Source organism: Peromyscus eremicus, chromosome 14, assembly GCF_949786415.1.
Source record: "Peromyscus eremicus chromosome 14, PerEre_H2_v1, whole genome shotgun sequence".
NCBI classification, from domain to species: Eukaryota; Metazoa; Chordata; class Mammalia; order Rodentia; family Cricetidae; genus Peromyscus; species Peromyscus eremicus.
In genome coordinates, this window is record NC_081430.1 from 68,981,518 (window position 1) to 68,993,656 (window position 12,139).

A 12,139-nucleotide genomic window follows, 5' to 3' on the forward strand; every position below is an offset into this window, starting at 1 on the left:
CATCTTGTTCTAGAATCTGTTTTCTGTTGAATAGACTTTGAAGTAGTATTTTAAATTGCCTAAGAGATTGGAAAGGATGTGAAATTTAGTTAGAGGGCTTTGGGGGATGGAGCTGCCTTGGGGTCAGCCAAACTGCCTTTTGGGGCACTCGAGTCCTGGTGAGACCTTGGATGGTGACTCGTGTGACTCGTGTGTCTCTATCGTACAGGGATGCTCTACTGTTGGGAGGTCTGTTGTGGCTTAACAGGTAGGCAGCAGGCGGCTTGACAGCAGACAGGCTCCTGCTCTCCCCGTCTCGACTCCTTCCCTGCCCCCCGGAGCACCCCTTCCCTGCACCCCCCAGAGCACCCCTTCCCTGCCCCCCGGAGCACCCCTTCCCTGCACCCCCCCAGAGCACCCCTTCCCTGCCACCCGGAGCACCCCTTCCCTGCCACCCGGAGCACCCCTTCCCTGCCACCCAGAGCACTCCTTCCCTGCCCCCCCCCCCAGCACTCCTTTCCTGCCCCCCGGAGCACTCCTTCCCTGCCACCTGGAGCACCCCTTCCCTGCCACCTAGAGCACCCCTTCCCTGCCACCTAGAGCACCCCTTCCCTGCCACTGAGAGCACTGCTGCTTCTTGATCTGTGTCCGGCAATATCGCCGCTGTATTCCTTCTGAGCAGTGTGAGGTCATTCAGCTGGCATTTGGGCTTACACCTTTAGCAGATCACTTGTGACCTGCTGACCCAGAAGTTCAAAAACAACTAGAGGGAGTGTATTCTGTCCAAAGTCTGGCATATGAGTGAAATCTGTCGTCCTGTAACAGTGATACATATTCAGCTCTTAATATTTGCATTGAAAAAAATAAAATTTCGCTCCTTAAATATTCAAAAGGCCCTAAGTAGAGACTGAGTTTTTATGACTACGGATAGAGGATAACAATATAAATTATCTGTGATTTCTCAATGTGAGATCTATCTTTTGAAATGCCCAAGTTTGGGAATATTGTGCGACAAAATGTTCTGGGGAGATGCTACACATACATACTCTGTTCACCCCAGATTCAGAGCCCATGACAGACCAAAGTAATGATACCGCCAAAGTCCAGCTTGGTAAGCCAGTGAGTTTTATGGGGTTACTTACAGGAATATGAGTGAGGGGTTACTTACAAGAGCAGAAATGACTCAAATGCATCACCAAAGCCCACCCACCCCAGCATGGGTGACACTAAGGAATCTGAGAACTGAGTCTGAAGACTTCTACAGTTTTGAAATATGTAGCACAACATTTTTTTGTTCCCCCTCTTTTTTTTAACCCCTTTAAAATTTATATATTTATTTATTTATTGAGAGAGATTCTTACCACATAGCCTGGGCTAGCCTGAAACCACCACTCTACTTAGATGAGGCTAGCCTCTAACTTGCCACAATCCTGCCTCAATCTGCTAAGTACTCTTGATACCTTAAAAAGCCAATTTTAGTTTCTGCCAGATACTAGCAACTTATTTTCTTTAGTTCATGTTTATTTTGACAGAAGTTTTATTTCAGGCTAAAGTCTATCTTTTCAAACATTTTTCAACTTGACACAAAATTCCAAATCATTGACCTTTAACCACAAAAAGCAAAGATGTGTGTAAAATTTTACACTGTGGATCCTTTGTTGAATGCAGCTGTTATCTTGTTACTTTATTGAACTGGCTAAAAAGGAATCTAAAATGAAAAGCGTTTTGAAATGAGTACACGTTATGTATTTAAAGATTAGACATTAAGTTCAGGGACTTCATCTACTCTTCACAACTTCATAGTTTAAAAACTGGGATATGCAGAAGGCTCTGGAGCTCATGAGATAGTTTAACTAGCGTTTTGTGAAGGCGTTTCTACCACATACCTTCTATAGTAGGACATTTGCTCACAGGTCACTTTGAAAATGAAAACATGGATGACTTGTCTCAACACTGGTTTGTGTGCCAGAGATGAGCAAAGCAAGAGCCTAGCACAGGTCGACCAGAAAGACCTTTGTCTTTGAAAGTACACTTAACACAGTATGGTGAGGGGAATGCTACATACAGCTGCCTTCCTGTTTTTGTTTGACAAGAATTTATCTTTTGCTGTTCGGAATTCTTTCTTCTTTTTATTTTACCAAATTGCCATGACTTCCTACATTTCAGTTTTAAGATTGAGTTTAAGCTCAGGGTTTAAGATAAAGCCTCGGCTTTACCAGTTGAGCCGATCTTACATTGTATTCATTTCACATATAACAGGAGGTTTGAGGTAACAACTGCTACTTAACATATAAGCACTAGTGGATATATAGACTCATTTTTAAACACTTTACCTCCCTATGACAAATAACATGCATGAGAAATAAAGTTCACAAATTATAAGTAGATAATTGAGTTTTGGCAAATGTATTTACTCACATAACCAACAAAAGAACTAAAATATAGACTATTTCTGTGGGGACCAAATGTTTCCTGTGGCCCCTTTTTAGTTACACCCCATGCCTTCTTTCATCTTCCTTTTGTACATGGTTTCTTCTGTCATTTAGTATGTGTGTTTGGGGAATATAAACTTTTGTTAGGAATTTTGGTGAACGTGTTCATGAGTGATCTTTTTTAAAGACAAAGCCAGGCGGTGGTGGTGCACACCTTTAATCCCAGCACTCGGGAAGCAGAAGCACGAGGATCTCTGAATTTGAGGCTAGCCTGGTCTACAGAGCAAATTCCAGGACAGTCGGGGCAACACAGAGAAACCGTGTCTTGAAAAACCAAAGGGGGCGTGGGGGAAGAGAAAAAGTTCTTAATGCTTTGAATTCACGTTGGTTGCCCAAACCAGCAGCTCCTTTTGCCTTCCTGGGTAGCATTCATTTGTCAGTTGGCTCATTCATTGCCCTACTGATGAAGAAACATCTTGGATTGTTCCGCTTTAGAGCCGAGATAAAGTTACTATGAATACCCATGTTTATTTCCTGTCTTAGTTGCGTGGTATCTAAATATGTAACCTTAATAGAGAAACTGCCTAGTTGTTTTTCTAAAGTGCCTTGTGCCATCTCAAGGTCCCATGAGCAGTGACCAAGAGTTGGTCTTGTTTCAGATTCTTGCCGAGTCTTGCTATTGTCAGGTTTATGAGAATGTAGGTAACTTACTGTGGCTTTTATTTGTGTTTCCTAATGACTAATGATGTTGAGCGTCATTTCAAGTGCTTATTTGTCCTTCCCAATTAGTCTTTGCTGAAATGACCATTCAGATTTATTGGTCATATTTTTTAAAAAGTTGTCAGTTTTGTTTAGTTATAAGACCTATTTGTGTTATTTATGTTTTCTGGGCTTGTCTTGAAGCAGATGTTTACTTTTTTTCCAGTTTGAAGATTTCTTCATCTCTAAGGTGACTTTCAAGGGGCAGAGTTCTGTGGAAGATTTTTTTGTGTAAGGCCTTATGGTAATTTTTCCCCATGTAGTTAGGCCTAATAGTTTCAATACCTTGATAAAAATGTATTCCTCATTGAATCATTTGATGGCTTTTGTCAAAAGCTGGATGACTTTATAAGGCTTTCTTCCTGAACTCTAGTCTATCCTGTTGAGAGTTCTGCTTTTGTTTGGTTCCGTTGACCTGCATCTGTCCTTAGGCTCCTGTCCTTAGGCTCCTGTCCTTAGGCCCCTGTCCTTAGGCCCCTGTCCTTAGGCCCCTGTCCTTAGGCCCCTGTCCTTAGGCTCCTGTCCTTAGGCACGTATTACACTGCCTTGCTTGCTCTAGCTTTCCTAAGAATTCCATGAATGAGATCGTAAGACTTATTTTGTTGTCTTCAAAATTATTTTAGCCAATTTTATATCTGCTTGTTTATTTTTGTAGAGAAAAAGCACACTGCAAGGTTTTAAAACTTTATTTTGAAATGATTTGAGAGCCACAAGAAAGTCCAAATATAGTAGTTCATTGTATCCTTTGATAACCCCTCTACTTGGAAAAAAATCTCATAACTATATATATATTCAAAACCAGGAACTTGACATTGGCATAATACTATTATCTATGCTATAGACTTAAACTTACTGTGTTTCCTCCTGGTTGGAGTTTTTTGTTTGGTTTTGGTTTTGGTTTTTGGAGATAGGGTTTCTCTGACTAGCCCAACTGTCCTGGAACTTGCTCTGTTGACCAGGCTAGCCTCAAACTCAGAGATCTACCTGCCTCTGTCTCCAAATTAATTGGGATTAAAGATGTACATCACCATGTCCAGCTTCATCTTTGTCCTTTATATTTTGCAGGATTCAATACATCAAGTTTTGTTAAGCATGTCCATGAGAGATGTTGGTCATTTTGTTTGTTTTTCTTGTAATGATTAGGTTTTGAAAATGCTGGCCTCATAAAAATAATTGGGAAATAATTCTCCTTAATTTCCTAGAAAATTTGTATAGAATTGGCTTTTTTTTTTTTCTTTAAACATGATAGTAGTTGGAGGGACAGCATCTGCACTTGGCATTTTCTTTGTCAATTTTCCTAGAAATTTGATCTGTGTGACAGATAGTGGTGTATTCAGGTAGCCTATTTCTCCAATGAGCTTTGGTAGATGGTGTCTTTTGAAACATCTGAACATTTCATCTAGATTGATGGGTCTGTCAACTTAAAAATTGTTCATACATCTGTACCAGTTGCTGGGTTTTAAGTTTGGACTCTATTCTAGCATGCTAGTTCCCATTTGGTCCTTGGAAGAGTTGAAGCTTATAAGGTATTTGGAGAGTTGCTTTCACACTATAGCTGTTTCAGAGACTTGCAATGGGGAGGGCCTTCAGAGTAAGCCATCTGTTACCATGCATGCTAGGGAGGTGTTCTCCCTGGCTGATGGGACCGAGAACCATTCCCAGACCCTGTGACTGAGCTCTGGGGATTATTGGCCCATTGCTCTCTGAGGATTCTGTGTTTGGCTTTGTGGGACTTTTTTTCCACACAGGCACCAATCAGTACTTGGCCGGTGATTTCCAGCATGTTCCCCCCACCCTGTAGATCTTTGGCCCTCACTTTGCACCTCGACATCCTCTTCAGTGTTCTGTGCTGCCCAGGTCCCAGCCGCCTCTCCCACTCCAGCTCTCATCTCATTCGCCACGTCTCAGTGAGATGGAAATCAGCAAGAACTAGAAATTCCTAGATATGGTGGTTTTGACTTGTTTTTAAATCTTTAAAGCTCCTCAAACTAGAAGAAATACTTGTGAAAATATGGAGAGCAAAACACTCCGGGGTGTTTCATGCATAATTTCTGTGCTTGTGCTGATTTTGAAGCATGGTTCCAGCGAGCACTCATCTGCTAAGGAAATTTGTTAATGGCTCATCCAGAGTGTTGCCAAGGTAAGACTGAAATGAAGGTCTTATCACTAATGTTGATAACCTGGAGCGCAGGTACCCTCTGGCTACTATGCGTGGCAGCTTGGGAAACTGCCATCCTTTACCCTCAGAGGAATCATTTCCAAACTCTAATTGGAAGATGGCTTTTGAAAGAAAGACTTGTCACAGGAAGTTTTAGGATCATCTGATTATTGTGACCTGTATCGACAGCAGATAACATTTTGCAGATCTTGTACATGAGAAAGAATCCCCACCCAGCTCTCCATAGTAGGAAGCTCAACATTGGGGTGACATGCTTTCTTAACCCATTCCTCATACCTAGGTGCTGGAGTTTGAACCCAGGACTCAACATAACCCTAGCTAGGAGTTCTGCCTGTGAGCCATATCCCCAGTCTAGACACTCAAGTATTTTTAATTATTTGGGGTGTGTATTTTAATTATTTTGGGGTGTGCTTGTATGGTGGTCAGAGTCAGGGTGGGTTTCAGGAGTGGCTTCCGTCCTTGCACCGGATTTGAACTCAGGGGTCGTCAGGTTTGTGCATAAGCCATCTCCCTGGATCAAGAGTACATTTTTATTTTTATTTTATTTTGAGGCAGGGTTTCACTATGTAGATCTGGCTGTCCTGGAACTCATTGTGTAGACCAGGTTGGCTTCAAACTCAAAGATCTGCCTGCCTTTGCCTCCCAAGTACTGAGATTAAAGCCAGCACTTGCCACTATTCTAGCAAAATGAGTACTTTTAAATGCACAGATGAAATGGTTGAGAGCACCAGCCGTAGATGGGCTTGTCCTGGTTAGGATTGAGGGAGTTCATGGGGTGGCACTGTGCCACCGGTGTGAGGCATTGGCCCTGCTGTGAGTGACAGCTGGTCACAGATAAGCCGCACATCCAGTTTGCCTGGGCTGAAAGTCCCTGGCTCATCTCAGGAATAGTTGTCTTTCCGGTGTGATCACAGTCTTATGAAAAAAGTACTGAGCAGAGGTGGGGTAGTTTCTGGTTTTGTTTGGCTTGGGACTTTTTTAAACTGTAACCTTCAAGATTGAGGGATGGTCCCATTTTTTTCATGGAAGATTAACCATGTTAGTGTAGGGTAAGGTGTGATTCTGATTTCCTTCCTCCACACCCTTTAAAAGCCAGACTAAGTCTCTCACAGTGTCCGTGGGTGATTACTGTAAGAAGGAATGTGCAGTGTAGAGGGAGATGTACACCCCACAACTAGAATTCAGTGAGCAGGTGGGTCAGGCCGAGGGAACTTGACTAGGCTGTTCGTGACTCACTTCTGTACTTTGGCAGCCTCACATACCATAGGGCACAGAGGTTCAGGCCGTGGCTTTCTTTCCATCCGCCTTAGAAGAGATGGATAATCATGGAGTTGCCCTTGATTTTTTATCTTGATTCAAAACCCCAGTGAAAGGAGTTGGAGAAATAAGCCTTGTGAATTGGCGTAGGGGGAAGCAGAACATTACCCCACAGGTAAGCACCCTTCAAAAATGACATTCCAGCTGGTGGACTGGACATTTTTATGGCAGTTACCTTCCAGAAGTGAGAAAGCTGAAGGAATTAAATACTGGCTATCGGGTAAAAGAGACAGCTCCAGGCTGAAGAGTCCCCAGGGACAACATAAGGGCCGTAGCTGTGGCTTCCCACCATCTCCCATCAGCCACTCTAAGAGGGACACAAACCACCTCGATTTCCTCAGAGCAGACCAGCTCATGGATTTAATGACACTGTAGGGACTGTTGACCAAAGCCGGGCTGGGGCAGACGTATTTTCAGTGTGTCTGATAGAGAATCCCTGTGTGTGAGTGACTATTTTGTGAAGCTGTGAAAAACAGGTCATGCACAGAGCAAACACTTCTATCGTTTTTCTTAAGTGCTCTTTAAGCCATAAATCACAGTTCTGTCTGTATATAACATTTTTGTCTCCAACTCATGTATTCAAAGCAGAATCCCCAAGGGGGTGTAAAACAAGACTTCATAGCAATATAAAGCTTTGTTAGAAAATTTTCCTTTGAAGCCTGTAGATTATGCTTTTGATCTTTTACTGAAAAGGGTGTCTGTCCCCAGACTACATGTGTACAGGCCACGTGTGTATGTGTGCATGTACATGATGGTATCTTGTGGAACTGCCACATGTTTGGGTTTGTCTGTTAACAGTAAACCTCAGTCTCATAATATATTTGATATTGAATTTCTGGCACCTCAGAGTCTTTCTCTAGCTTCGTAAGTTTCCCGGTATAATTCTTTGACAGTCAAGGTAGAAAAGACATTGTATTAGCACTTGAGTATGTTTGAGGTAGTTAAATACTTCCAGATGTTTCTTAACTTTCTATTCAATATGTAGCTATTGTGCCTTCTGAAGAAATTTAAATTACCTCATGTCCACTACTGTTTTAAACTAGGGAAGGAAAATCTTGTAAGGAGAAGCCCAACCCACACCAACAGGGTCATTTGGTCAAGTGCCAGTTACCTTACCTGTCTAGTTCCCAAGTTCAACTAGTCTCTAAGAGGCAGTGGTGAAGATTTCACTGATGGCACTTTATTACAATGTTTCCATTTAGTATACTTGGAAACTCAAGACGTGAGCACACATGTTGTCACAAAATTGTCTAAGTGTTCATTAGCGTAAGTGCCCTTGAGGCTGTTTTTCAGTTTCAAAGCCATGATAACCATTATGTGCTAGGTGAAATATTTGATAGTAACTTAGAATGCGATAAACTGCATGCAGTCCTCAGTGGGTCGCCTTGTGAAGTGTGGCAGGCAGTCATAGCAGAATCACATATATTCCCGCCCTTGTATATCTTTTTAAAAACTCGATTGCTAATAATGTGGTTATTTTTCTCATCAATACCCATGGATTGGTTTTATTTTCTATAAGTGGAAAGTCACACATAGAATAAAGTGTTTATATGTAATTTTCATACAGTTTTGAGATGACTCATTCCTTTGCTTCCCTTGGTCATTCGGCCATGTGCGTTCTGTCTTCCTAAATGAATCATTTGTTAATTTTGCCTATTTTTGAACTTGCTAATCCTAGAGATAGACTCATATAGCTTTCTATTAACTTGATTTTTTTGGTTCATCATTTTTGAAATTTATATTTGTTCATCTGTAGCTGTAGTTCATTCATTTTCCCTATGAGTGGTTTTTATGCTGAGTATGTTACTCTTGGTAGTGGATGTCTCTGTTTCCAACTAGTAGTGGATGTCTCTGTTTCCAACTAGTATGTGTATTGTTATGAGGAAATACATAATGATATGGAAAATATGCAGTATTCCAAGAAAGTTAGCAACTTCTCAAATGTTTCATTCAGTCTTTCCTAAAGGAGTTACAATTATGTTCTCTTTGGACAAAAGTATTTCAGGAGAAACATCCAAAAGGTTAATGTTAAAATTCCATATATATTCTCATATACACACACACACACACACACACACACACACACACACACACACATATATATCTTAAATAATGAGAATTTCACAACAAAAATCATCATCTACAAAACCGTAATTCCTGTGGCAGATGGAATTGAGTGCAAGTCCCGTGAATGAAGGAATCAAAGATGTCATTGTAGAAATTAGAAGCAGACGCGTCTGGTCCAATATTTTCCCTGAGAGCAGCCTTTCTGTTGGCAGTGTCAGGCTGGAAGGTCATCTTGGTTGAAAGGAATTTTTGTGCCTCGTTGCTAAACCTGGTATGACTTTTGAATGCAGATGGCTGTGGAAATAACGTTTCTGTGGTTTAAAATTCATGAATTTCAGCATTCCTTCTGCCCTCCCTGCCGATGGCCTATCTACCTCACCATCTCAGCTTCCCCACGGTACTCAATTTTGGTTTTAAAAGGCCATTTGCTTGCAGGGAAGTTGATTCTACCTCCAGATCTAGAGGCGGACTTGTCCCTGCCTTTTGATGGGGCGTTGTGACCCATGACATTAGTTAAGTATTCTTGTTTGCCACCTACCACACATGCTGGCTGATGTAGCCCCTCTAAGAGATGCCGGTTCAGATGGGACTGATTTCGGGATATCAGGAAGAAACTAGGTCCTAGATGATATTGTGTGCTCCTCCATCAAACCCACATAAGACATCAACTTTCTAAATCTCCTTAAATTATTTAATGAGTCACGTTTCTTAACAATAGTAAGATTTGCATCGAACTTGCCGTGTGCCTTACAGTACCCTACAGCACATGGGCTGTTCCGAAAGGTGATAGCACTTACCCACAGTCGTACAGCTGGTGAGTAGCTGGTGAGTTGGGAAATAGGGAACAAAGAATCCAGCAGTTGGCTCCACCGTTCAGGTTTCAGTTGGGGATTTTTGGCACTTGCAATTTAGCGAATCCAAGTTGATGTTACCAGAAGTTGTGGAGACTTAAAAAACAAAACAAAACAAAACAAAAAAACCTCTTCTCTTGATAGTGTTGGGGAATGGTATTCTCACTGTTTGCCCATTATGTTTAGAGGAAAAGAAAAGATGTGCCCATTTTGTCTATAACCCTTGTAGAAGATGTTCAAAAAGCTGTGGTCAGTACTTCATACCACTGAGGAAAGAAAGGATTCATTTGTGTGCTTGCTTGTTTATTGGTTGGTGTTTGAGACAGGACCTCACTCTGTGATTTACTAAGGAATTTCTTTGCTTCTTTGGCAAGTAAGTCTCACTGGGTTCCCAGGACAGACATAGAGCTACTCCAGGCTAATACAGACCTGTCCTGGAGACAAATCGTCTTCCCCGACCCGAGCGGAAGCGGCAGCTGCTCACCACCCGGGGATGAGAAGACAGGCTTTCTAGACCAGCACCTGCATTTTCTAAGGAGCAGGAAGGACGGTGTTTGTTCTCTTGAAGAAGTTGACAGATGGGACAGGATGCGAGGGGGGCTATCCTGGGCAGACGGAACAGCATGGTCAGAAGCAAGAGAAAACCCGTGAAATGAGTTGCCGTGACCCAAAATGTGAGTGACAGGGATCACAGTCCCTTGACAGTCACGTGTTCCAGAGAAGTGCTGAGCCATTACAGAATATGAGTGGGTGTGTTAGCCGTGATCAGGGGGGTGTTTATTAACACAGTCGCATGGGAGGGTGTGGTTAAGGAGTAATACAGTCCAAGAACTCCGGAATCTGGGTGAGAACATCAGATAATCGGGGAGCAGCTCATCGAAGGGGTGAACGGCAGGAGAGGAGTATTATTTTTCCTTTCTGAGATTATTTTTCAGTGTTTATATATGGCAGTCAGATCTTTCAAGCTTTGAAGATCACTTTGTTATTTACCCCCTCCCCTCAGTCTTTGTGTTTGGAAAGATTATCTACCAAAACAAATTAGGTCGTTTGTTCTCATTTTATCGCCGTGGCGTGTGAAACTGTGTTCTCCCAATAAGTATTCCGATGGTAAGAGTGCTGATTAACTGAATGATACTTCATTTTCTCTGGAGTATGACCAGGGTGAATATGACATTTCCATCAGGGTTTTAGAAGAGCGGGAGGTCACCCTGGCTCCCTTTATGGACTCCAGGAACAAAGCCCTTCCAATCGCTGATTAATAGTATGATGCTTGTTCCTCCTCACTCTAGAGAACAGGTATCCAAGTCATGCTTCCAAGGACTGTGCTGTTAGTCTCTAGGGTGAGAAAAGTCACGTTACTTCCCCAAGTACCACAGCAGTCTTGCCCTTTGCTTAACCTTCTCACTCAAGTGAGTGTGAACGTTACAGAAAATAACAATGGTAGAGGGCAGAGCTTGGGAGCAGAAGTCGAAATAGCAACAGTTGGGTGCAAAAACATCAGGGTAGCTAGAGCAGGCGACTAGCTGGAGGACGTCATCCTGATGAGTGTGCCGTCTCATTGTATAGCATCACTTAGCATTTAACTGGGATGTCATAGCATTTCTGTTCTTTCTACTGTGTTAATTTGGACTCCTCACAGATTTTCAGCTCTGATGGGCAGAATTTAGCAGGGGTACACACGGGCTCTCACATGTCATCTCTAACACGAAGTCATAAACCAGAATGCGGGGGTGGGAAGCTTTATGAGCAGCTGTCAACATATACTCCAGAGGTTTTAAAGTCAGAGTTTCACATTAGGAACATTTGCTGGTAAGTCTGTGCAGGTGTCCAAAAATGTAAAACCTCTAGAATCTGAAACACTCTGGTCCCAAGAATTTCAAATACAGAAACACTCTGGTTCCAAGAATCTCAAATACAGAATATGCAACCAGCAATATGTTACCAAGTACTAGGGTACGCAGGTGCCGGCTGGCGTTGGCTTATTTGCTGGTTTGGGTCCCTATATTACTCCAGTAGTTGCAGTGGCTGTGGATGGTTGTGGGTGTTTATGATTTGAAGGGATGTGTAGCAAATGGCTCTTACTGACAGCGTTCCGTTGCACTACAGTTTACAAGCACCTTGCTGTGGGTAGACTTCTCATTTCTTCCATCCTCACTTCCATGGTTATACTTTGCTGGATGCTTTCATTCAGAAGTGTATTATGCTTTGGTCAAAGTATTGCTCCAGACGTGGAATTGTTGAGTGATGTAAACATCTTTATCCCTGTCATAGATGGAGCCATATAGGTTGTATTCACTGGCCATGCCAACCATAATGTAGGAGATTGTAACATTTATTGTATCACGGTATGACACATTTGGTCCTTCAAATATTCTTCTCAAGTCAAAAACTAATCTACCTCTGTGCATCCTTTGGTTAGCCAGCACACATATGAATACACACGCCCACAATGCCTTGCTCTTTTTCCACAATTTCAAAGGGGTAATGGCCTAATACAATGTCACTATACCGTGTACAACCAGCAATACACGTCCCCTTTCCCGGGATAAACTTCC

At 42.3% G+C, this 12,139-nt stretch overlaps 1 protein-coding gene across 2 annotated transcripts in view; it reads left to right on the forward strand.

Moving 5' to 3' along the window:
* The window catches only part of Frmd6 (FERM domain containing 6), a 68,307-nt gene that overhangs the window by 14,371 nt on the left and 41,797 nt on the right, over positions 1 to 12,139 (forward strand). Inside the window, exon 1 of one of the 2 annotated variants that reach the window (XM_059280027.1) lies at positions 58 to 247. The exons of the other annotated variant lie outside the window; for it this stretch is intronic. The gene's annotated coding sequence lies outside the window, so the exon portion shown is untranslated. Of the gene's footprint in view, positions 1 to 57; positions 248 to 12,139 lie in introns of those variants that run through there. 2 annotated transcript variants of the gene reach the window in all.